Below are 27548 nucleotides of genomic sequence, written 5' to 3'. Positions count from 1 at the left end.
TTTTAGTTTCACTCTCCTTTAAGGGCACAGCCTCACTGTGATTTACAGAGGGCATTTTAATCCCATCCTCCTTCCTTGGCCCCTTCCCCTAACATTGTCTCTTAGTACAGATTGGTGGAGGGAGTTCTTCAGAAGCCAAAGGATAAACCTACCTTTCCTATCCAGGCTGCAGTCAGTTTTAGAATAATGCTGTCCTTTCTATTTCTCAGCATTTTCCTCCCCATGGTAACAGCATCTGTTTTTCGAAAGTATTCTCAAGGTGTTTGCGATTTTTTTTTTTAAGAATATCTCTTGGTGGTATTTGCAAGATGTTACAAATTTATTGTTGGAGGTGTCAGAGGAAGTATCCATCCTTCCATCAGTCCGAAGCTTCTCTACTCTAGCTATCTGCACTTCCCAACTGAAAAAGCCCCATGGGAAGAGGCTCCTTCTGATGTCTCTTCTTGAGATTTAACAGAACTGTGGGAAGCCAGAGAGGCCACTGACTGAAGAGACATTTGTCATATAAAAGATGGGACATTCACACCTATCCCTTGGCCACCTGTTCTCTTCTCTTGGAAAGAAATTTCAAAACAAAACAAAACAAAACAAATAAATATCATCAAACTGAATGAGAATTGGTGCAAGGAGTGCTGGGTGTTTTTTCTGCATGGCACTATTTTGGAAATAAGACAAATCTTATGTTGCGTGCTACTTCTTTAACACAAATTGTCAGTTGAACTTACATGTGGGGCAGTGGTATTCTTGGGCTTTAGATTTCCTTGATTCCTGGAAGCTGCATTAGGCTCTCTTCAATCTACTGATGTGGCCCCCACCCGTGCCTTCAAGATAAGTTTGTACTGACACTATTCCCTTCATGCCACTAATGAAGAATTCTTTCTTATAAAACTCACATCACAATAAATGTGTTAGCCTTTCTGTCCTAGACTTTGTTGGGTAAAACCACAGTGGTCAAACTTTTAGAGAGCTGTACCTTCAAGTCCTTTCGTGCTTTCAGATTTTCTTAATGGTATTGGCCTTCCACAGTTCTTTTAGAATTGTGCTGGAGAAGCTCTCCCACTGCAACATTTAATTAAAAACAGCAACAACAGAGAAGCAGGTATAACTTGGTTGAAACTTAAGAGCCTGCTAGCAGGCACCAATGATTACATTCCTAGGTGGGCTGTTTATCATTTTCCTTTGGTCAGTAGACATTTAAATGTACTGTCTATCAACTGTGCATCGCCTTTCCCCTGCTTTCTATCATTTTGCAGGTCATTGCTTACTTAGTTTCTGGTTATTTGCAAATGGAAATCACATGAACATTTTGCCAAGGAGGTTAATACAGCACTACCTGTATTTTTTAGTGAAACTGAAAAGGAAGCAAGTATGCTGCTAACTTCCAGAACCTCTTTTATTTCCAATGATACCCTTATATTTTATAGAGACTTCATAGGCATTTTTACAAAATAAAAATGGCGAGCGAATCTGTTCAGAAAATAATACATGATAGGTAGGAACTGATAGTAAGTATTCCGTGAGGGTTGAAGAAGATGGCAGAAAACAATCTCATTAGTTTGCCTTCTAGTAATTTGGTCCACTGGCTGCCCAGGTGTAAGGGTTGGTGAGCCGTGTTTTATCTACTTTCTTTTTGAATGAAATCAAAGATAGATAAGACAGAAATGAGCACACTTTTGTGGATGAGCATCACTCATTATCTTTAAATAGGACGTTCTCTTGTCGTTCTCCTACCTCAACTATGCCCAATAAAAGTCTATTAAGATCCATTTTCCCTAGTTTATTCTGTTATTACTTTTCTTCAGTATGCTTTCTGATTGCCTTGAAATATTTAGAACCTATGTTTATTGGTTATTTACAGCATCACCAGAATATACTGACAATACCAATTTTAGCCCCTGTCCCCAAGATACTGACTTTGTTACAGGGCAAAGTTTACGTAGTCGTTCCTTGTACTTCCATATATCATATCTTTGCTTCATAAACCATCGGAGTCCTACAGCCAAGCCATGTAGCATAACATCTCTAACATTTTCCACCTCTCTGTTTGTAGGTATGTTTCTGTGGTCAGATTAGCCTTGATTGTGGTAAATGCCCATGCCCAGGTAACATAAGCTGCCTCTAGCTTAAGAGGGAGGATATGTCATTGGCTATGTCAGTTAATCAGTGCTGTCGAAATATTCACCCACCCATTTATGCAAACATAATTTGTTAGCTAAGCACAAAGCATAGGATAGTTACAGTATGAAAGCCAGGACAGCATATCATTATAGTGGCAGGATGTTTTATTGCCATATATACCATAGCAGACTGGGAGCTGTTATGGTTCAGCACCCCGTCAAAGCTCTCAAGCATTAACATCATAACAATGAATGTTCATCAGTAAATTAATTCATATTAAAATTGGTCTAGTCTTGACAATGATCAGTTAAAAGTAATTCATCAAACATGTTCTGAGTGAAGTTGAAGATAAATCCTGTCTGGATTAACTGAGTTCCAGGAGTAGATGTTGTCAGGTGAGAAAGCAAAGATCTAGTCTTGAATCCTGTGACCATTTCATACATTATTCTGCCATGCTCAGTGGGGAAATGTCAAGAGGGCTGGAGCAAAAACTGCTGTAGATGTTTTGGGTAGATGATTGGTGCTCAGAACTCTGGACTAGAACTTCCTGCTTTGTGTATTTGCTTCTGCAATCCAGTAGTAATTGCTCAATTATACATTCTGTAAATAAACAGAGCATTAGACATTGTCATAAATCAGAAGTGCTCAACTGAAACCACTCTGACAGCCATTTTAGCATTTTTATGGCCTCAGGGATGCTATAGTGCTACATTAACTTGTAACAAATTTGGACAGTATCTGAAGGGTAAAAGTGGTCACATCCACTTAGAGTTGGATGCTGGCTGGGCAAGTCCAGCAGAATTGACAGAGACCTCATTTTGCAAGGTTGTTTGGGATATGTTTGAGACTGTGGATCCTGAGGAAGTAGACAAGTTTCTCTGGAATGTTAGCTTCACCACCTGTGGATTATATCCCTGTCCCACCTGGCTTGTTGAAAGCTACTAAGGAGGTGACAGGAAGCTAAGTGTGGACAGTAGCCAACACATCTGTGGGTGAGGTAGTTAAGACAATGGCTTGAAGAAAGTAGTGAGACGCCTCCTCAAGAAGCCAATGCTCAACTCAGCTATCTTGGATAATTATTTAGTTACCCCCCAACCTTCCCTTTTTAGGGAAAGTTGCTGAGAAGGTGGTAGAGCTACAGTTGCACGGAATCCTGGATAGAGCACATCATGTAGACTCTTTTCAGTTGGGACTAAGGCCTGGTATGGGTAGAAAATCACATTGGTCATTCATAGGGATGGGATCCGTGGTGGGATCAGGATAAGGGGAATGCAACTGTTCTGGTCCTGCTGGTTTTCCCAGTTGCCTTCAGGACCATTGACCATGGTAGCCTTCTGGGCTGGCTACAAAATCTGAGAGTGGGGGAGACTGAATTTTGGATTATTTTCCTCTAAGTAGCTATTGCCCTGATTCCCTTCTATTCTTTTTGTCTTTTGGATCACAGAATACAGCTCTTTTTCTCCCTCTTTCTACCACTACCCCCATTTTTGTTCACATTTCTAGCTGAACATTTTTTTGCCTGCCAGTTTAGTATTGAGTGGGTATCCTCTCTGTCATACATGTCCCAGAACCCCATTTTGGCAGTTTCCAATACTTTCCAAAACCAAAATGCTTAATTTCTACAGCAAATTGCTAAGAACCATTAGATACAAAGGTTCAAGTTGAAGGTGATTTGATTGAATATCCATATTGAATCTGCAATCTAAATCAAATTGTTTACACAGACAAAAGTGTCAAATTGAATTGGATGCCTCTGAAACAATTTGATGATTTAATCAGCCCTTGCACATACACAACCCCTTTCCATTCAACTGACAATTCAGATCAAATAAATTGTCAAACATTTATTCTTGTAAAAACTTTGTTTTCAAATTGCATGTGCCAAATCAACTCAGTTCCAAATTCAAATAAGCTTTCCAAACTGAATCAGTTATTCTAAAGCAGTCAGACCTAATTCATAGAGGTTTAAATGTAATTTCCTACAATTTTTAATGGGGTGAGGAAGAAAAAGATTTACATGGTGTGTTAGCCTTCTTTTAAGCTTAATTCTACCACCCCCACCCCCTCCTCCTATTCTAAGTTACTAAATTTACTAAAATTCATAAAGGTCTAAAGTGCAGTTTGTAGTTTCTATCACTCATGTCCTGGTCACCTCATGGCTTGACTACTACAATGTGCTCTACATGGGGTTACCCTTGAAGCTACCTGGAAGTTTCAATGGTCCAGAATGCAGTAGCATGGGCAGTGATGGGCATGCCTTGGTATGCCCATGTAACACTTCTGCTTCATGAGCTGTACTGGTTGCCAGTTTGCTTCTGGGTACAATCCAAGGTCCTGGTCAGGGTTTATGCATGGCATAAGGCCTGGCTGCTTGAGGGACCACCTGTCTCCCATAGTACCTGCTTGGCCAATCTGAACTGGTAGAGTTCGTGCATTCTGGGTTCCTTTGATTAAACAATGCCATCTATCAGGCCTCCCAAAGCACACCTCTGTAGCAACACCTGCCTTCTGGAATTATTCAAACAGAGCCCACCCTATTGGTGTTTTGAAGGGCCCTGAAGACCTGTCTCTTTGCCCATGCTTTTGGTGAGGGTAAGTGAAGACCCCTTTTTTTTTATTCCCATCCAGTTTTTGTCATTTCTGTCATCTTTATTCTTGTTTGTTTGTTTGTTTGTGTTTTCTTGTTTTTAAATGTTTTTAACAATTTTTAAACTGCCCAGAGTTGCTGGGAGTTGGGTGGCATATAAACTTAATAAATTATTGTTGTTGTCAGCTATGTGCTCTCTGCCAGGATAACCCACTGCTTCCTTCTAATTTCATCTTCCTCCCCAACATTTATTTCTTGGCCACTGAGAACCTTGAGTCATATAAGAAGAGATTTCAGGATTTTTTTCTTAAGCTCTTTTATACTTTTGGAAACTCTCAAGTTTCTCCAAGCTTGCTGAAATCTCCCTCTTATATGTGGCAATAAAATGGCATTCTGACCTTGACACTATAAATTGAAGGAATGGCATTGGCCTTAAAGATGCAGGCAAGTCTCATAGCTAACCTGTATTCACTGATAGATTTAGCTTCAAATAATTGCATTTTTATAAGCCATCTCTGAAGCTATTTCTTATTCCAGTGCCTGATAAACCACATCCATCTTTGAACAAAAGTATTTGACTGAAATCCAGTTCAAGTTCTTTTTTGTTAAATAATTTTTTTCATGAGAATGATATGCAAAACTTATGTCAATAATTCTAGCAAAGTCATAGCACAGAACATTGTTCAGTGCTGATTCTCACTGAATTGCTTTTTTACTGACTTATCTACTGTACCTGAGAAATGTTGTTTCTAGATAGTCAGACCCCTTTCCTAATCAATCAAGTCATCAGCCTTCCCCAGCCTGGTGCTCTCAAAATGTGTTCTCAATCACTCATTCTCAATAAATGCTATCTGGGGAGATGGGAACTACACTCCACTGCATTTGAGAACACCAAATTGGGGTATGCTATTTTATACTTCCACGGAATCTCATCTGCTGTTTTGCTGACACCATAGGGCTAAAGGACATTCAACCACTCCCAAATTCAAACCATTATCCAGAAGCATTATGTGGCTGCATCTTCTTGGTGCAATTTGTGTGTGAGATCCTTCAAGTCAGTGTCAACTCCTGGTGACTACCTGGACTAGTCCCTGCAGTTTTCTTGGCGTTTAGAAGAAAATGGCAACCAATCTGAACACTTAATGTAATTTATATAACAAATGGTCTATGGGCCTGGCTTTTGGTACAGCCTGTATATTATAGACAAATACATCATATACATTATTAAGTGCACTGAATAGTAATGAAACATCACTGCAAGTAAATTGCATTAGAGAGCCAGTTTGGTGTAATGGTTAAGACTCCAGTCTCTCAGTTTCTAAACACTTCCTAACTCGTTTGATGCATGACCTTCCTAAGTATTGCAACATTTTCTCTGAAAGAAATAATAATTCATAAAATTAACAAAACATATTATGATTGGCCTATGGGGCCTGACCTTTGGTACACCCTGCATGTACATGTTTTACAGACCACGTGAACAATCTAAGCACTAAAGCAAGCTATTTTGATTCCATGGAACAGATGCTAGTAGTCAATATGGCCAAACAACATGCCTGATGAATGGACCAGACGTACATTTTATTTGGCAGCACATGTGTCCCCATATGATTAATCATCTTGTATAATTTCAATTAATAACTCCTCAACTAGATGAGCCACTACAATAACAAAACCTCAAAGGGACTTATAACAAAGTGCGTGAGATAATTAAGGAGAAATAAATCTAATAAACATACGCCATATTTGACACCCACTTCATCTTCCCCATATCTGTTGAGTAAAAAAGGCATAAAAGTATTGTCTTGCCATTTTTCTGCACAGCATCATAGGTACAACACTGCCCCAAATTCAGACTAAGAACTTGAAAGTAATGTATCTCTTCTGCCAGTATGCTTGGACGGCTTTCTCTGGCAATTCCTGAATTCTGGCAGCTCATGAAAGCAAGCCATTACTGGGGAAGAAATCAGATATAATGCCCAAGTAGCTCTGGCATTTCTTGCAAATTCTTCAGTTATGCGTGTAGTGCAACATGGGCTGGATGTGCCTGAGACTTGCTCCACGGGCTCGCAAGATAAATGACAGTTAGGAAAGAATGCTTTGGGGCTAATCACAACTCAGACAGGCCTTCATGGGCAGATTGTCAAAACAAGTGATTTTGCCATCACAGCATCTTTTAAAGCTGAATGTCAGCTTTTGTATTTCAGATGCTCAAGATGTAGCTTGTTGGGTGGGGGGGAGGGGGGAGATGTGTCATTTGAAAAGATGCTTAGGGAAGTGGCAGGTTTTAGGCTAGAGAGTCACAAATGTAGCCTCCAGACTACACCCCCTCCCCAACTCTTGCCTGCGGTAGATTGTCACTGAACTGTACATTTTAGTATGACAGAAGGAAAAAATCAACAAGAATTTCTTTAGCATTTAATTTGTCCTTTTTAACATTCTTGGCACTCAGCAATGAATGATGCTGAGCTGCAGTAGCCAATTAATAATGCTGCTGTTGTTGTGATTGTGACTGGTTTTAATTTGACAATGGGTGTTTTAATTTTTGCTTTATTATACACTATGCAAGCCACCTAAAGTCATGTTATTGCAGCAGGGTAGAAGATTGAATGAATGAATGAATGAATGAATGAATGAATGAATGAATAAATAAATAAATAAATAAATAAATAAATTACTGCTGCTTTTCATGACCCCCCTCCCCATGGGAATAAGAGTTAGAAGTTTATTCCAATGCTGACTGTTGCAGCTGTTACAGATGAGCGTTCCTAAATATAACTGACAAAAATGAACTTGAGCTGAGCTTGATTCACAGTGATGATATGGACACATCCATGTCATTTTCCTGGCAATAATATGGAAGTAATTTGCTGTTGCCTTCTTCCAGGATATTTTTATAACTTTTCAGACTACAGCTCTGGGATTTCCTGAGTATCCTATCCAAGTATGCACAAGGTCCAACCTGCTACATTTTTTTGAGATCAGCCAAAGTCAGCCCTGAGTTGGGCATTCTGAGGTAGATTGGAAATTTAACCAATGGGTTACTCGGTATACAGTTCTACTTCCTTCTCAAAGTTATTTCTGCAGTCCTTCTGCCATTTGCTTGAGAAATTTTCAGGCTTTAAATGAAATCTGCCGTAAGCACTCAATACAATGTTCTTCCAATGGAATATTTAAAAGGAAATCACCAACTGGAAAGTGCTTTGAATCTTCATTCCTCATTTTTAGGTACATTTTGCTGGCTTTTAAATGTTTATTTGCTTTGGCAATTAGTTCATTTCTGCTCTGCTCTCTGCATTTCTCTCGCTCTCTCCCTGCATTTCTATAGAAAGCTATCAAGCTTGCAGGTTCATGGAAATGTTGGGTCTTTGGAAGATGACAAATCATTATTTTTCCTATACTTAAATGGTAAACCAAGTTTGATTCTGTTTTTAATTACCTTATAAAAAGGCTATAAATATATATGGCAATTAAAACTTAAATTTTTGCACTGCGTGACAGTAATAGATTGCTCTCTATTTAGTCTCATTGCCATAAAGAGAAAACTAAAGTATGAAGATACTGGGGAACTGTATTAAAGACAAAGTTCTAATTCCAGAGATATTTTTAGGAATATTCAAGGACACATGCTTCTCCAAAGAATTAAGTTTCTCTTACGTTTTTTAACTTTTATTTCTTACATCAGCAGTCTTTCTTAACTGCAGTTTGCACATCCCAACTCTGAGATATGTGGCATGGCTAAATTGAATTACCATAAAAGATAAAAACTTTTATATCTGTATATAAATTTATATCTGTTCTGTATTTTTAAATCAACTGAGTTGGACATATACAGCATGGTCTTTGTTTCACATTTTTCTTCTGGATTGATAATATCAATTGAATTCCAGTCTAATTTGATAGTAAAGGTCTCTCCTCTCAGATAAAGGTACAGCTAGATTTTATAAGTATAATCTTGATCCATTAACAGAATGAATGGTGCACCCCAATCCAGCTTTGAATTTTATAGGCCATAAAAATCAAGACAAAATGTCATCGAGATTCTTGCTCTTTTTATGAGAACTCACCTTACTCAGTTTCTGTCTTATAAAATTTATCTCATGCCTTGCACAAGCTTTTCTCTGCCACTTATTTCATCTTAGGAAAGATGGAAATTCAATATACAATAAGCAAGGGGGAAAGTGCCTATTGCACAGAATGAATAGATTCTTTCTTTAGCTTTATTGGTATAAATACTGAATGGGAATGCAGCTATTCGGAAGAGAAAACAAAAGTAAGCAGTCTAGAAAATGTATTCTTTTGCATAGAAGTTTGGAGGTGGCAGACACGAATTGCACCACAGCTTGTCAAAGTTGTCAATAAGAATCAGATTGGATGATTGGAAGAAGCCTGGAAAAAAGATCATTTGTCCCAGGATGAAAGGGGATCACTTTGCAGCATTATAGGCACTGCTAAACCGAGCCTCTACCAACACAGGACCTTCCAAATATCTTGGATTACAACTCTTATGCTAGCTCGGAACCCTGGTAGCTCTGCTCTCAACACATCTGGAGGGTGCCAGTTTGAGGCAAGCCAGCTTAGCTTGCAAATATGCTTGCAGTATCTCTTTTTTTTCCCCCTCACTCTCTTTCCATTTTTTATTTGTGAGAGTTTTAAAAAAACATGTTCCTGTCTTTTGTTGGTAGCAAATGCAACTTTGTGGGGTTTTTTGGTTTGGTTTTGTTTTGTACAAGCTGGAAATATTTCAGTAATAGTAAATCTCATCAAGATTTTTAAATTAACACCTTCATTCTTTTCAGACATGTTATGAAGCCCGTTGGCTAGATAAAAGTCTTGTTCGCTTTTATCTTAACAAAGAGATTATTCACATGGCCAAACTGATTGCACAGTGGGTAGGGGAGCTAAGAGCTGCTTCAAAACAACAACATCTGCAGGAAAGGAAATGCTTTTCTTTTAAATCACAGCCATTCACATTAATATGCTTAACAATGTGTGTGTGTGTGTGTGTTATAATAAGTATACTTTTTACCCTAGCAATTTTAGGAAGCAAGACAAGCAAATTTGCCTGGTACTTAAGACTGCAGATCTGCTTTGACTGAACCTCCATTGCAAAGCAGTGTTCTTGTACTATTCCCATATTTCTTTGAAGCTTGTAAAGGAGAAATTCTGATAGGGCTAGAGATGACCTCTAGCCCATTGACTGAAATGCAGCATATATTTGCCTGCAGCAACTACTGATTAATGAATGGCATTTACTTTATTCATAAAGAAAATCTCAGACAGACTGTATGAAAGGTGAGGAACTGATGGTAACAGAAAATGAAATCTTCTGCAGCACAGTTATTCTCCAAGGAAAAGCCATCTCCAATCCCTCTATATCTAGTTCTTGGAAATAGCAGAAGACTTGGCATCACCCTAGATGTGCTGAACCGCTCTCATAATCCTACAGGTATTGATATCCAATAATATGAACTCCTAAACCAGGAAAAACAGGGTATAATATTGCTACATCACTGGGCATTAAGTGAAAAATTAGGAATGTTATGTAGAAAAATCAAGATGTGTGTCAATTTGAGCATTCAATTTTTATTGTCTATCCTGAACTTCCAGAGTGTCCTTTGTGACATAAAAATACTTTTTTAAAAAACTGTTCATTACTTAGTGTCTGCAACTGAAATCTAGCCTGAACCAGGACAAGATTTGTGAAGAAGATGACTTACTGTACAATAAAGTCAGACAGTTTGTTTTGTCTATGTTGGTGATTTTCACATCAGCTTTCCCCAAAACTGGTGACCTCCAGATACATTAGAACTACAACTTGCAGAATTTTCCTGAGTTGGAAAATGCAATTCCTTGCCAAGGTTTCAATCAATATTTCCTAGCCCTGCCTAGAGAACCAAAGTCTGAACATGAACCTCCCATATGACAAATACGTCCTCCTCTGCTGAGCTTTCATTCTGTCCACACTATCCTTCCTTCCACATTTTTGTACTCGCATTTTAAATAGATCCAATAATTTATTATTAAATACAAAAGACAGTTCAAGTTCCCTTGCTCCTGCAAGTTAGCTTGCACATATCAGTAGAGTAAAACACATTTGTGTATGTAAGGCAGGTATATACACATAGACACAGAGAGAGAGACACATAAACACACCCAAATGTTCTTCCAACTCACTAAAAGAAAGAGACACTGCTCATTCCATATGTGAAAACTATGTTGAGATTTGGTCTGAGACTGTCCAGTGGTTCCTTGATTGTATTTAATTTTTCTTATCCATATTGACTGCCAGCTTTTTCACTTGCATCCCCTTCACTGCAAAATATCGTGTCTTCATTCTGGCAGCAAGGAGAAGTCATTGCCAGTGGATAGAATTAGAGAGGATTGCAGCGTTTTGCAGAAAATACATTCCTCCAATGAAACAATTCAAGATCACAAGAGAAAGCTGACAATGAAATCCTGATTTAACTAAGCTACATGCCAGTTAAAATCTTGATTTGAAACTAGTAGTGTTCATCAGCTCTGCTACAAGGAAACTGTTTAACTCATGAAGGATGTCAAATGCTCTTCCTTCTATGGAAGGTTACTAGTGTTCCTGGGAATATTAATAAGAAATCTAGGCTTTTGGATGAATAATATTGTATTTACCCAAAAGGAAACCTACTTTACCTAGCTGTTTATCTTTGCAATGGGAGGTTCACTGAAAATACTGCAATAGAGGGAAACAATGGCTGGTGGTTTTATTGTTATCACTTTTCTATAAGAGAAATGTTTGTATTCACAGTCATCATCCTTTGGGGTACATACACATTTTTATCATTTTCCCTTTCTGAGTTCTTTGGAGTGCTTTGCTACAGAAAGGAGGGGGGAAAGCGTGTCTAATGTGCTGCCTCGGCAATTCCATCAAAAAAACGAAAAATCTGCAGCTTTCCCCCCCTCTTTTCCCCTCCTCCCTCGTTCATTAGAATGCAAAGCTGGTTGGAGATTCCCTCCCTTCCGGAAGGGCTGTTCCTCTAGTGAAGGGTTATTCCTTAGCTTTTCTATTTATAGATCCACTTTCAGCTGCTGTAGGGAACTCACCATTTGCCGTTCAGCAGTTTTTATGCTCAGCTGGTCTCCCGAGGTGTTAAAACATTTTCATATATCTTGTGAATGACAGGGCCGGGGTGAGGGGCTGCAGCAGCCATTTTTTTTAGCCCTTCAAAGCTCTTTCTTGTTCTCCTCTTTCTGGTTTATTTTTTGAGGCTTAATGGAAGGGGAGTTTCCATCAGTCACTTGGCACTATATCAATGGCGGGGGGGGGGAGGGGGCTCCCAGCTTGTTTTGAAAGGCATTTGAAATGTCAACTGTTTCAGGAAGTTTCAGTTCCCCTCATTACCAGGCAAACAGTCAGGTCTGAGAGAGAGTCTAGCCTCAAGGGCAAGGAATGGGATTCGAAATTCATTTCTGTCAGAGATGACCAATTGTTTGATCACCGTTATTGCAGGCAAGCATCCATATACCAGAATAATGTAATTCTTGCCTTTTTAACAAACTAGCTTATTTTTGTGATCAAATCACACCCGGCTTCTTGTGCACACTGCAGCGCCAAAGACAAAGCACGGGGAGCGGGGGGGCAGTCCTGTTGTTCTGGCACTACACCTACACATTGCTCAAGAAAAGCCGAAGGATGAGAAATGTATCCACGTCACTTCAGAAAAGAACTACTGAGATAAGAAAGAGGGTGCTTAAATTATTTAAGAACCAGGGCAAGGTGACTTAATAAATTTTCACTTGCCAAGGCATTGGGTTTCAAACAAAGCCCATTACTAACTGTGCTGCGCTATAGTGACTGTAAAGGGACAGTGCATAGAATCGTATTTCTGCCATGGGAATCAGTTGGAAGAGTCGCAGGGTCAAGACAGGCTGAAATCTTTTGAAGGGGGTGAGGAAGCACTTTGGGTGTCTGGAGCATCAGAAATGTCACTGAAAGACAAGTCAATGGCTCAGGAACCACAAAAAAAGGTAGCGATTTTATTTAAGTCCCCAAACAAAAGAGCGTGCTGTGGAACCCACAGTCTTTTGTTTTAATACCATTTTCCTCAAATTGATGAGGCCCAAGAGCAACCAGCCAGTATGTTAAATTCAGACTCCCTCATAGGAGAAATGAGGGGACCCTAATTCTCCTGCCCAGGGGCATCCACTTTGCATGTCAAAAAGAAGAAGGCCACGGGTGCCATCTTGACTTTTAAAAAAAACTCCCCTCATTTTAACTTCCTGTCCCCCCTTTTCAAATAAAATCACATAAGAACTCTGCAATTGCAGAAAGAAAGAAAGAAAGAAAGCAAGAAAGAAAGAAAGAAAGAAAGAAAGAAAGAAAGAAAGAAAGAAAGAAAGAAAGAAAGGAAGGAAGGAAGGAAGGAAGGAAGGAAGGAAGGAAGGAAGGAAGGAAGAAAGAAAGAAAGAAAGAAAGAAAGAAAGAAAGAAAGAAAGAAAGAAAGAAAATTTCATTATACCTAGCCATAAGGAAGCAGGGTTTTCCCCCCCTTTAAAGGAATAGTATGGGGAATTAGCTTCTCCTTACTACCATTCTGCCATAATTTAAAAAATAAAAACTGGAAGTGGGGAAACCCTTCCTAATACGGTTCTCCGAGACAACTGACCAAGTACAAGGCAGAGAAGGGATCTGAGTCCCAAATATCAAATCTTGTATTGCTGTGCAAAATACAACAAAATGCCCATTTCACAGAAAATGGTTACAGCCAAAGAAACACAAAGGCACAAACATTTCTTTGTCTTGGCCCCACTCACCTGTTGGGGTTTGGCCTCATGTAGCACAAAGAATGTTGTAGACCTCTGTCCTATAGTGTCATTGTGCTTAACACAGGATAGGTGAACCTGCTGGATTTCTACCTGTCATCTAAAAGAGAGAATGGTAATTATTTTTTCTATTGCCATGAAGTATTTGCATATCAGCTAAAAGGTCAGCAATTGTAATTTGCCTCTTTACTCAGTACAGCTCTGCTCCTCCCAAGCTTCTGTTCATAAAGAAGTCTTGCCCTGAGAATCAATGGGAGGGCAACCTTAATATAAAACTGCCAATTAAGTGTAGTGCTAGAAGCCTCTCCAAGGTAGACAGCTGCAATTATTTTTCTCACTGGTACCTTGGGGAGAGGAAGGGTGGGAACATAATATCCATAAATCTATGATTCACTATGAAATTGGCTGTCTTCTCCCTCATATCACATTTACATGAGCGCAGGACAATCTGATTTTGAAATCCGGCTGTTTTACTGCATGCTTCTCATTTATTATATTTCCCTCTGTTCATTATGGTTCTTTCCGCAAGATCTGTAGCCCTGTTCGGAGTTATGGGACCATAGTGTGCATGCATGTGCACACATGCGTATACCCACACAGAGGCAGGATCATAACAACACTAATCAGTACAGTCACATATCGCACTTAATTTGGCTCCTGTGCTCTACTGTTGAAAGTTAGTGAAAGAAAGAATATGCATTTTTAAGTATCAATAGAAGCGAATACATGTAGCTCAGGGTTGAACTGTGGAGTCCTTGGGGTTCTCTGAGCTTGGTTGTTTTCTTGCAAATGTTTCATTACCCGGCTAGGTAACATCTTCAGTGCTAGAATGGAATGGGGTTTGCTCTCTGTTTATATCTTGTGGCATGCCCTGCCAGTGTTGGTGGGGATGTGGGTTTTGTTTTGTTCTATTTTCCTCTGGTAGTTCCTTAATTAAGGGATTGTTTACTGCTTGTGTGTCTGATGGTGTTAATCTCTGTTTATCTAGGTGATGATTGCTGGTGAGGAGATGTTCTGGTCTTTTGTTTTCCTTTCTTTCGTCCTTTTTGAATAGTGTGTAGATGTTGTTTATCTCTATGTGCCTGTGATGGCTGCCTTGTCTGAATACCAAGCTTCCAAGAATTCCCTTGCATTTTTGGATTTAGCTTGGTGTAAGATGCTGACAGTTTCCCAGTTGAAACTATGGTGAACTCTCTCCATGTGTTGTGAGATTAAGGAGTGTTCATCATGTCCTCTGACTGCTAGCTGGCCTTCTGCCTGTCTGTCCTACATAGTGGTTGTTATAGTCCTTACACTGTATGTTGTAAATGACTCCTGTTTTTTTCTTCTTGGGCCACTGGGTCATTTGGTTTGCTTAAGATGTTTTGGAGGGCTTTAGCTGGTTTGTGTGCTGCAGAGATGCCATGTGGTTGTAATAGTCTGTTGGTAGTTTCTCAGACATTTTTGATGTATGGTAATGTTATCCTTTTCATAGCTTGTGTTGGTTGTGTTGTAGTAGGTTGAGTGGTCAGGCACTCTTTGATAAAGTTGCGTGGGTATCCATTTTGTTGGAAGATGTTGTATAGGTGGTCTCTTTCCTTTTTCTGCTGTTCTGGGTTGCTCCAATGTATTTTTGCTCATTTCAATAATGTTCTTACACAGCTCCTCTTGTGGGAGGTAGGGTTGTTACTTTAGTAATGGAGTACTTGATTAGCGTGGGTTGTCTTCCGATAGACTTGAGTTTCTAATTTGCTGTTGTTTCCTCTGCTGATCAAGATATTTAGGAAGGGTAGCATATTGTTGTTTTCTTCCTCTCTGGTGAATTTTATTCCTTTGAAGATGTTGTTGATGGTTTTTTATCAATATACCACAATTTATAAACTTATAAATTTTTATTAAAAATTGTATTAAAAAATTTATAAATTTACAAATTTACCACAATATATAAGCAGAGGGCAAACCCCATTCCATTCTAGCATTGAAGATGCTACTTGGCCAGGTAATGAAACATTTGCAAGAAAACAACCAAGCTCAGAGAAACCCAAGGACTCTACACTTCTAAGTATTTTCAGTACTTTTTTCAGTAATGTACAATCCAGGTATGTGTGATTATTGATGGTGTCTACATTTTATCATGGCAACATTCAGAAATCCCCCATCATCTATTACACTGAAAAGGGGCAATGAAGAATGAAGGAATGTGTAATTCAGGGGTCCCCAAACTCTGCAGCTCATCAACCCATTCATGAAGTTTCAAATTGTTCATCAACCCCCAAACATTTATTATGTGAAAATAATTTAATAAATACTACTTTAATGATACTATGAATGATAACAACAACATCGTCCCCTTGGATAATCCCATCAACGCTTGAAGGTCAATATTGTCCACTTTGGGGAACCCTGGTGTAATTCATCTTTCATTTCTCATTTAAAACATACAAATGTATTCTGAAGGCAGCACTCGCCATGATCAGAGTAAACTTTATATAATCTTTCCCCAACATGGTGCCTTCCCAACGTGTTACACTTGCAACTCCTAGATGCTTCAGGCAGTCAGCTCCCATATGTGGAGAGGAGGGAGATTGTTGGGGAAGCCTGTTTTATGGCCTAGACCAGGAATCCAAACATGTTTTCAAACCAACAGCCACTTTTCCTCTGAGTGACATGCCAAGACTCCCAATTCTCCGAAGTGAGCAGTCAGGACAAAGAAGTAAACAGAAGAGAACTTAAACTATATTTTATTTTACTTGATTTTTTTTATATAGTTCATATAATTATAACTAATGCATTTAATACATTGCCTCTGACATTACAACTTGCTGATACATTCTGGAGGAGCTCTAGGGATTGCAAATAATGTAATATGGGAGCTATGATAGTTTAAGTCTAAGTAGTGTTTCTCAACCTCAGCAACTTTAAGATGTGTGGAGTTCACCTCACAGAATTCCCTAGCCATATGCTGGCTGGAGAATTCTGGGAATTGAAGTCCAGACTCAAAGTTGCTGAGGTTGAGAAACACTGGTGTAGGTAATCATATTATGACAGGATGACAAGATCTGGGCTGCAGAAATTCAGATGGCCAGTAATTGGTAGCAACTCTATCTCTTTCCTGCCATCTAGTGTTCATCTGGATTTATGTAGCCCAAGCCCATATATATGAGGCAGTAAACATGAATTTTGAAGCAAGAGGAATAAATCTACTTGCTGTTCTACATTCTACCTCACCAACTACCTTTAGCCAATGTACAACACCAATAACCTCCACTTTGAGGTAGAAGGCAAAATAGCAAGAGAAGCCTTTCCAAATGCTATTTATTTACTGATTTGATTTATAGACCATCTTTCATTCAGAAGCTCAATATAATGTGCATAGTGATCTCTCTTCCTATTTTTCCCACAACAGTCCTGTGAGGTTGGGTTGGGAAACAATAACTGGCCTAAAGTCACCCAGTGATTTTCTGAGGCTGAAAGGAAACAAGAACACGGATCTTCCTGCTCTGAGTCCAGTACTTTAACTCCTACACCATACTGGCTCTCAAATGATTATTAACTGTACTTCCAAACTATAGGTATGTTTTCCAAAAAACATTTATTATGGACCTAACATTTGATATTTTAGGTGATGTCTCCAACCCTTTCAGAAATTGAATAGTCAGTACTTGCATGATTCATAAAATAATTCTAAATTTGTATACTCAGAAATCAGAAGTTCTGGTTTACGATTATGGATAAAAAAAAACCCAGTTCATTTCCTACAGCTCCCTTTCTCTGCATAACATTCAGTTAAGCATGGATGCCCAACAAAGTGGTACATGATTCCAGTCCAACTAGCTAACAGATTAAATCAGAAAAAGTGCTCAGATATATTTAATTGGTTCCAAAATAAAATGAAACATAGACTCAGTTGTTGGATAGCACATAGCTTTATACAATGGAATGAATGTTGGATAGAAACACCAATCTTCAGACTATAATTTCTGTAAGAAAGTATTTGGAGGGCTTGAGTGAAAAAAATAAGGTAAGCTTTATTTAGGAAATGACATGGTGGTAAGAAACCTTGAGTTACTTAAGTATATCTGCAGCTAAGAGCCTATAGCATACTCTCTACTATGTGTGTGTGTGTGTGTGTGTGTGTGTGTGTAAGAGAGACAGATGCCAGGTAAGTACCTGAACTGCACAGTCACAAGAGAAAGATTAAACTGAGGGAGGAAGGAAGTGTGATGAAAGCCTTCAGAATATCAGGTTAACCGATAGGAGACATATACAGTATAGTCTTATAGACAGATATTCTGCTAACTCTACATCTATTGTGGATCAATAGGCTTATAAGTTCAGGAAGCCTGTGCTTGTGAAGTTGAATGCTAACATTCCCTTTTTCAACAGTTATTGCACCTTTCACAGCCCCATCACAACTGCTTCACAAAGGCATTTCAACTTGATGGGTTAGTCTTCTACCATCTCTTTTGTGGCACAATACTTCAGGTCAACAAATCCATTCTGATGTGCATCTTAATGGTTCTGATGTGCACTTAATATATCAATGTGCCTCATAAGGTGGTAAATTTCACTAATTTTAAAATCAAAACACAACTCTTGCATAATTGGGGGCTTTGGCTTTTCTTTCCCCAAGTCCAGTATTAGCTTGCATAGCCAGGTCAGCTGTTGAGAAACTTGTGGTGGAGATATGAATTCTCCTTCTGTGGATGAGAGCAGAGGTGTCTGCAGGATCTGATGCTTTACACACCCCATTTATTTAAACTATTTGTAGTGCTACTCAACTCACCCAACTCTAGGCAGCTATCACAGAATTAAAAACAAAACAAGATAAACAATAAATATCAATATAAAAGAACCAAAACAACACAATATAAAACATGTGCATATTCAAAATGCTAAACTGATTTTCCAGATGGGCTCATCCAAAATCGTCTCCCAGCGCTTGGGGGGGAAATCAAGCTTTTAAAGTCTTATAAAAAGCCAGCAGGCTCAGGGCCAACCGAATCTCAGGCAATGTACTGTTCCAAAGGGCAGGCACTACAATAGAGAGACCCTGCCTGCTGTATCCCATTAGATGGCATTGTTCCACGGAGAAGATCTAAAGCATGCCCCTTCTATCAGATCTCAAGGGATGGGCAACATAGTTGGAAATAGGTGATCCCACCCTGAAGGACGTTACAGTTGGTAACCAGCACATTGAATTACATCTGAAAGCCTATAGGAAACAGGTGCAGCTCACAAAGTAGTGATGTTACATGGGTATACCATGACATACTCATAACTGCCCACACTGCTGCATTCTAGATGAATTGTAGCTTCTAGATGGTATTCAAGGGCAGCCACATGTAGAGTATATTGTTATAGCCCATCTGGGAAATTATCAAGGCATGAGTGACTGTGAGGAGGGCCTCCTAATCCATAAGCTGGAGCAACTGATAAACTAGATGGAGCTGTACAAATGCCCTCTTAGCCATGGCTGTCACCTGTCAAGCCAGAGCCACAAGTCTAAGGAATTCTCAAACTGCACACCAGTACTGTCTGGGGAGCGCTACCTCATCTAGATGGAGAGGAAAGATAATAAAATCTTCAGATCCAGAGAGCCCTAAAACTCACAGCCATTCAGTCTTGCTTAGGTTGAACCAAAGTGAGTTCCTCCCCATCCAGACCCCCAGAGATTCCATACACTGGGAAAGAATCTTGACATCACTTAAACAGGCCAGGATAGAAATGTAAAGCTGCATATCATCAGCATACTGATGATATTTAATCCAGTGCCAATGGATGACCCATCAGGTTCATGTAAATGTTAAACTGCAGAGAAAAAGAACACTTGAAGAATCCTTTAAGGCAGGGATCTAGGTCTAGACCTCTTACCACTACCCCCCAGCAACACTGACTGGAACCAGACTTTGATTAAGGAGAGAACCCCCACTCCCAACTCCCAAAGCTGTTCTAGAAGGATACTGTGACTGATTGTGTCAAAAGTTGCTGAAAGATCAAGGAGGACCACCCCATCACAGTTCATCTACAAGTGCAATAAATGCTGTCTCAGTGCTATATCCCAGTCTGAAACCTAACTGAAAAGGATCCTGTTAATCCATTTCCTCCAGGCCCCTCTGGAGCTGCAAACTGACCAGCTTCTCAACAACTTTCCTTAAAAAGGGAAAGTTGGTGATAGAATAAAAATTGTCCAGAATTGATGGAAGGAAAATTGTCCAAAATTGATGGATGCAGGGCTGGTTTCTTAAGGACAGGGCAGACCACCACCTCTTTATGAGCTGGTAGAACCATCCCCTCCCTCAAGGATGTATTCACCATTGGCTGGATTCAACTATTCAACATCTTCCATGAGGCCTTAATCAGGCAGGAGGGACATGGATCTAATATACAAGTGGCTGCACTTACAGTCTCCAGCGGCACTGTAGGCATCTCTTCTATCACTTCAACTCCTGAAGTGCCTCTGAAAACTAGGGAGTTTTCTGGGATCCACAAGCAGAGGGAGCCTATACAAACATATATGAACAGGGATCCCTCCTTAAGTGGCAGATAATTAAGCCTTTCATTCCATGCCCATGCTACCTCTTTTGGCCCATAAATATTATTTTGCAACTTGCACCCAAGCCTTTCTTTTCCAGGTTCCTAATGGCTGTTCAATGTATGTGTCTTTTTTTATGTTCCCATACAAGAAAGCTGTAGGTATTGAATATGCAATGCCCTTGAAGCTGCATTGCTGAGAAGTGTTCTGACTGAAGTGTGCTTCACTACTGGTACAAAGTTTTATAATTTTCATCATATTTGAGGGAGCAGTCCTTGGCAACAAGTCTCATTTTGTAGCACCGAATGTCCCATTCTGCATCTCACTTAATAGTGAAAACCCATTTGCATCCAATGGATTTCTTCCCTTTTTGTAACACTGTGAGACTTCATGTTTTATTCTTGTAAAGGGGTTCAGTATCTTCTCTAGCAGCTTTTAGCCACTTGTCTTTTCAGTATCTGGCATGCTTTCTATGTATTTCCTTGGAGAAGGACTTATTGTCTCATCCTCTCTGGCTTATTGAGACTTACTGTCTCATCCTCTCTGACTCTTTTAGGTGACAATCCCATGTTAGGTCTGCTTTAGAGCTTTGCCTCTTGTAAAGCCTTCCACTGACCTCTGGTTCTGGTTGTTCTGCTGCCACTTCTGTGCCTTCTTCCTGAGCATCAAGGATCACTTCCTGTTTCTTCCTGTTTTGGATGTTGCTGCATTGATTCTTCTGTTCAGATCTTTAAATGAAACCTTCATATTTCATTAGTATCTGGTTTTTGCCTTTCATCAAAAATATGCCACACTGCTGTGTATCTTTATAGTCTGTGTGATAGGATCAAGAATTTTGTATCTTTGTGTCCTAATTCATATCCTATAAATTATAAGCATCTACCTTGAATCAAAACACTTTTATGTGTTTTACATTTGATTTGGTTCCATTCCACCGTTCAAATGGTGTTGCATCTTTGTCTTTTATAAGTAGTCTGTTCTACTAGGATGTTGTAGACTTCATTGCTTCTCCATAAAATTGCTTTGTCAACCCAACATTGAGAAGCTTGCTTCTGGTAATTTGCAGTAACATTCTCTTTTTCTTTGCTGCCAAACCATTTTATTCTTGGGTATAATGGGGTTTTTTTCATCATGTTTTATTTCCTGTTGTGTCAGGTATTGTTCAGTTTCTTTTCCTGTATATACACCTCCATTATTGGTGCACAAAGTTTTAGGCTTCCTTCAGAATTTATTGCTCACTCTTGTAATATATTCTTTTAGCTTTTCCAAAATGTCACCTTTTTAAAATAGATAAATGAGAATATATTTTGAAAAATTATCAGTCAGTGTCAGGAGCTAAGTATAATGCTCCCCATAAATCTGGATTAATTTTTTCTAATGGTATTTTTATGCTTTTCCCTTAGATGACCAATATGTGGCTCTAGTCACATTTACTTTAACCCTGTGCATATTCCTCTGGACTCACACACACTTGTCTTCAATCCCTTAGTTATATTTCCTTTTATTATTATTTTTTAAATACATTCTATATTGCTGTGCCCACAATAAAAAACATCATAATCAACAACAAAAGATAGACATCCCCAGAGAGCAATAGATAACCCTCAATCCCCATATTCTCAAAAGAGGCCTGCCACATTCCTTGACTTGGGGCTGGGGGAAGAGCCAGGTCTTCAAGGCTTGCTTAAGCAAGATAATGTTTAGGCATAATTTGGGTCTGTTCATTTTTATTAAAATGTATAGATTCTCCATCTGGTTGGTACTATGCTGTCTTCCATTATGGAGAGAGATGGAGTCAAGCAAGTATCTGAACTCCACTGGTCAGATACAGAAGAGAAAGAGGACAAAATTGAGAGAGGAGGGAAGTGATGAAAGCCTTGAGAATATTGGTCTAACCTATAGGACACATGCTATGTAGAAACATACAAAGTAGGTCTTTTTGATGAGGAAAGGAGATAAAAATGCAGAGTCCCTCAATTAATTATCTCTACATTTATTCCCCTGGAGGTCAATAGGTTTATAAGAGCAGAAAGCCAGTGCATGCAAAGTTGAGTTCCAACATTAGTTAACACATGTAAGAAAACTGAGTTTTAAAGGCTACTTTAGACATAGGGCCTGGCTATCTGAAAGACTGCCTATCTCTGATTGTTTCTGCCTGACCAGTGAAATTGGGCAGAGTGGTCAATTACGCTTCAGGTCTCTTTCATAAAACAGTGTCATCTATCAGGACCCAGAAAGAGTGCCTTCTCTGTCTCAGCACCTGACCTCTGGAATAGCATACCCCCAGAGTTAGGTATGGTTCCCACCTTGATGATATTCAGAAAAGCATTGACATATTGGCTGTTCTCCCAGGCCTTGGGACAGAGTGGTGATTGAGCCCCTGTAGGATGTTTTATTGTTATTCCAGTTTGTCTTCTGAATACTTATGTTCTGTTTCTTTCTTTTTATTGTTCTTACTTTTTTAATGTAAGTCACCCAGAGTCATCTGGAGCTGGGTAGCCTCTGAACAGTATTAAATACATACATACATATATACATACATACTTTACCAAGGAAGCCTGATAAAAGTGCACTTGGCAGTGGCAGGCACATTTGGAATGCTCAATGCATGTTGTAGGCACTTCAGAATTTGGCTACCATGAGCGAGCTTAGCTATTCAAATGTAACTATCATAGTGAAAGTGGCCACAGTTAAAACACAACCATTTACCAGAAGACCAACTGATACTGTTGCTCCACATCAGTTTCTGTAACTACAGCTCTACTCGCTATAATTATAGCTTATCTCTTTTTCTCAGCAAATGTAGAAAGTAAGGACGATGATCTTGACAGATATATGCAAGCTCTGTTGCCAAGGTATCAAGGGATAAAACATGTTTTAAGTCCAGAACATCCAGATAATGTTTGGATGTGGTTCAGACAGACACTCCCTAGTTCACGGAGGAGGAGGAGGAGGAGGGGGAGGAGGGGGAGGGGGAGGAGGAGGTGGTATAACACAATAAGACTTGCAAGATTCTATTATTATAGCCAAATTCAATAAAAATAGTTTTAGCCATCCTGTGGAGTCGATTTCTTGGTCTGGTCTATCCAGAGAGGCTGACAGTAGATGAGCAAGCTAAGACTTGGCCAATTGTGAGTGTACTAATAATAGTATTAATACATCTTAATATTTAACATACACTTTAAGAAAAAATAATAATAATACTTGGTGGTAATTATCATTGGGACTGGATCAAGTAGAGGGTGGGGAGTGGGTCTGGACAAAATCCCATCCTCTAAGACTGATATCTGAATTATAACCAGTGTAGTATTTATTCTGTATTCAAAGGAAATATTTTATATCCTGTTTAGTTTCTTTGTTCATGTCAGAAATATCAAAGTACAACCTCTGGGCAGCTTCTGAACAAGGTTTTTGCCCTTTACTGTGCCTCAGATATAATATTAATTCAAGATCTGTGATGAAGCCTCCATGTATCTAAAAGAAACCGTAATGTCTATGTGAAGCACTGTGGCTTTTTATTCTGACTAGTCTTTAAGATGTATTTAGGACCTACCTTCTTTTTTGTGTATTTCTAGTACAGATGTTGCAAATTAATAATTCTTCTATTAGGTCAAATTTCTTTATGACTAGAAAGTTGAAAATATAATCAACATACAGTATCAAGTCCTTAAGAATTTATAATTTTTAAGTAAAAGATTTCTGTCCCTCCTTCCCTCAACTGTTTTCTTTTACAGGTACTCAAGTTACGATGGCAATTGGGACCCGAATTTCTGTTGCTAAGCGATGCAGTCATAAAGCACATCATTGCATGACTGCATCACTTAGCAATGGCAATCCCAGCACTCCCCATTGCTGTCGTTAACTAAATCCCACCAGTCATTAGCCAAGGACCCACTCCGATCCAAGCCATTCCCAGCTTGGTCTCTCCCAGCCCCGAGCCTCAGTTTTTCCAAGGTAAGGGACTGGCTCCCCTTCAAATCCCCGCAAATACCTATTTCCCTTCCCCCATATCTGCCCTTTTGACCACCCTGCACCCTGCCTTGCAAGGTGGCAAGCAGCCCCATAATCGTGCGGCTCTGGGGCTGCTTGCTGTGCTGCGGCTCAGAGGCTTCTTGATGTGCTGTGGCTCTGGGGCTGCAAGAAGGACAACGTGAAGCCAAAGCCACCCCAGGAAGCCCCAGCTGCCCCATCCCAGCAGCATGGTACAAAGCCCCAGCCTCAGCTGTCCTCACCACTCTGAACTCCAAGGCTTCTGCTGCCCTGCGCTCTGCCACCCCAGCTGACCTTTGCCACCTGCTTTGCTCCCACTTCGCAAGGCAGCTGCTAGCTACATGAGGTCTTCTTCCTGAGGTCTCATGAGGAAACTGCCATGCACAACCTCGGGAAGAAGGCCTTGTGTGGCCATCAGCTTACTCGCAAAGGGCCAGGCCAGGTGTGCTTGATCAGCAATGGGAGGAAGAAGACAGCAAAGGTCAGCTGGGGGCAATAGAGCACAGGGTGGCAGGGGCCGTGGAGTGCAGGGAGCCAAAAGGGCAGAGATAGGGGGGAGATAAGTGGGTGGGGGGAGTTGAAGCATCTCTGTGGTTGTAAATGTGAGTAGGCTGCCAAGCCCTCCAATTTTGAGCATGTGACCGTGGGGATGCTGCAACTGCCATAACTTTGGGAATTGGGTGTAAGTACCATTCATTCAATGCTGCCATAACTTCAAATGTTTGCTGAACAACTGGTCATAAATTGAGGACTACCTGTATTGTTCTTAATTGCCTAACATTGCAATGAATATTGAAACTGCAATAAATATTAAGAAGTACAGTGGGTATTAACTTTAAGCTCAGTTCAATGGAGTATATTATTATCAAACTTTTCTAGGATTATCTGTTTGAAATGTTTTGCCTCACTAAAGAATAGACTAAATTAACTTTTCGTTAATAGCTCCCAATAGTTTCTGCTTGGCCAATTAGAGTGGGAAAGATTGAGCTCCCTCCAGATTCTCCCTCTTAAAGAACGTCATCCACATTCTAGTTTACTGCCCCCTTCTCTGGAATAGTACCCTCACCTGAGATTTGACTTGCTCCAATATTACTGGGATTCAGAAATGCAATTAAAATCTGGTTCTTTTAACAGGGCTTTGAGAGGGAAATAAATTGAGAAAGATTCTCCTGTGTATGAGTATTGATTATATTGATTTCTATGGTTCTTCAGCATAGGAACAGGTTGATATCTTTTTGTTCATATTACTGTTGAGTATTTATTGAGTCATATTTTTGGTTGCTTTATTCCTGTTGATATATGATAGGATTGTGAGCCATACAATCTGTTAGTGCTTGGAGCAGTAAAATAATAAATAAACAAACAAAACTTGATGTTCCTGGTGATCTTTTTCATGATCAGGAACACACTTCATTTAATTTACTGAAATGTTTAAACATTCTTTAAGCTCAAATAGGACCAGAAATAAAAAACAAGCAAGCAAGTTAAAGTAGCAAAGTACATCAACAGAACTATTCATATGCCCTCAGAGAGCAGAATCAATTCTGTATTGAAACATTTTACATACAAAAACCATAACTGTTAATGCAAAACCAAGTGAAGATTAAAACTGAAAATTAAGATAAAAATCAAGCAAATATGGGGCCTATCTTAGGTTCTAGGATAGTGACAACCCTTAAGCAATGCACAGGTAAATCTCTGGTTGGGAAACCAGTTTCTTAAAGTATTTTCAAAAGAAATTATCATGCTTAAATGTTTAAGTGTTATGGGAGTTATTATTTACAGGGACTCTTATGTTCTCAGTTTTCTTAAATTGACCTCCAGGCATCATATTTAGGTTTTATTACTCTGTGGATTCTATTCAACTGCCACGGTCTTGATTCCTTCTCCAAACTTCTCATTGCTCACTTGTATATTTCCAAGCTGTTCTCTTACTCTCTGTTTCCTAAGTTTTTATTTATAAGCAGCTGTTACTAGGGTGCTTGCTCTGTTTACAGGCTTTCCCTTCCAAGATGAGTAGGAAAATCCTTCGGACTCCCTGGTTAACTAAGCAGGATCTGGCTTAGCTGGGCTTTAAATTGGGAGGAAAATAGAGATTTGCCAGTTATTCGTTCTTCCACTGTGCCTGATCTCTGCTGTTCCCTGACACAATCCCCTTCCCTCTCTCTGGTCATTGTCACCATCCTCCTTCCAGTCAGGCATAAGTATCCATAATGCTGGATACTTCGGTCACCAACCTCCCCTCTCTGGGTGAAGACCGTTGTTCTCCTGCGAGTCAGCCACACTTCCCTCTCTGGATTCTTTGGCTCTGTAGGACCCGGGATCCCTTCAGCCTCCTTCTCCTGGGCCATGCGCTCACCACATCATTTTATCTCTCCACACCAATGAACAGCAAAATCTGTTATCCTCTGACAAACAGCAAAGCCTGAAAAAAAAATCTTTACCTTCCTATGTCCCCTTTTAAATCTTATCAGTTCCACTTGTTTCTTTTTAGAAAGGTAGATACCTGTGTGTCAGATCTGTTAGGTATGATATTCCTGAGAGGGGTAGTCACAGATGGCTGGGCAAACTTGACTATCCTCTCACAGTCTACACTTTTATCAATATAGCCTCTTTTGGTATTGAGAACCACAAGAAAGCTTCCAAATAAGGATGCTAACTCTAAAAGGAGGCAGTTGTTTGGATATCTGGCTCCAAACAAAATATTACAGCTTTATAAGCAAGAACTAGCACAGTGAATTGTGCCTAGAAAGAAACTGGAAGCCAATGCAGCTGAAGAATTAACTATTTAATACAGTATATGCATACCCAAAAAGCAGTTTAATGGTAGCATTTTGCATGAGTTGCTGGTTTAAGCCTTAAGGACAAATTGTATAAAACACATTGTACTAATCTAAATAGGAAAAAAACTGAGGCATGGATCACTGTGGACTTCCAGGGAGGTATGGTGAACTGAAGACGGCTCTGCAAAAGCAGAACCAATGACCACAGCAAAGACAAAGGAACTGGTGAGTAGACCGGTCCCCTGGAACCTCTCTGGCTAAGAAAAGGGTGGGAGATTGTTTACATGTGTTCTAGATGGCTGCTTTTCACAAGGAGACAACAGGACAGAGGTTTTCCACAGGTTTGAGCACCAGGAGACAAAGGGATTAGCCATCTTGCTTACAATGGTAGCAGAGCCTTTTAAAGGACACTAAGTTCACAAACCTAACTTTCTAATCACTTTGCCTTTTAACCATTTTAAAGCTATTAGAGACCTTCAGAACAACAAGTTTGAAAAGTATTCATCAAGTGAGTTTATCTTCAAATCTGAACAAAAGAAAAATTAATTATTACCTTAAGAACTTAATAAACAGCAAAAAGTTAAATGAGATTTTGATCTTAGAAGGTTATAAACTAAGGGTCCAGATAAATTTGGAATATTGAAACTTTTACAATAAGACTTCGGAATTGATTATAAAGAACAAACAGCTTCTTGTGGGAAATAGAACTGTTTCGGTTCCTGGAAGATATAACAGAGATAAGCAATTTCATGATTTA

General features: G+C 39.5%; 1 long non-coding RNA gene across 1 annotated transcript in view; it reads left to right on the top strand.

Moving 5' to 3' along the window:
- The window catches only part of LOC103056370 (uncharacterized), a 114452-nt gene that overhangs the window by 84242 nt on the left and 2662 nt on the right, over positions 1 to 27548 (top strand). Inside the window, exon 2 of the long non-coding RNA XR_015793757.1 lies at positions 26910 to 27016. This is a non-coding gene — a long non-coding RNA (uncharacterized LOC103056370). The remainder of the gene's footprint in view (positions 1 to 26909; positions 27017 to 27548) is intronic.

This window comes from Python bivittatus, unplaced genomic scaffold (genome assembly GCF_059951505.1).
Source record: "Python bivittatus isolate LINGU-HERP-01145 unplaced genomic scaffold, Pbiv_v1 ctg000850_np1212, whole genome shotgun sequence".
NCBI classification, from domain to species: Eukaryota; Metazoa; Chordata; class Lepidosauria; order Squamata; family Pythonidae; genus Python; species Python bivittatus.
The sequence above is the reverse complement of the archived record's forward strand: the minus strand, read 5'-3'. Positions and strand labels throughout refer to the sequence as shown.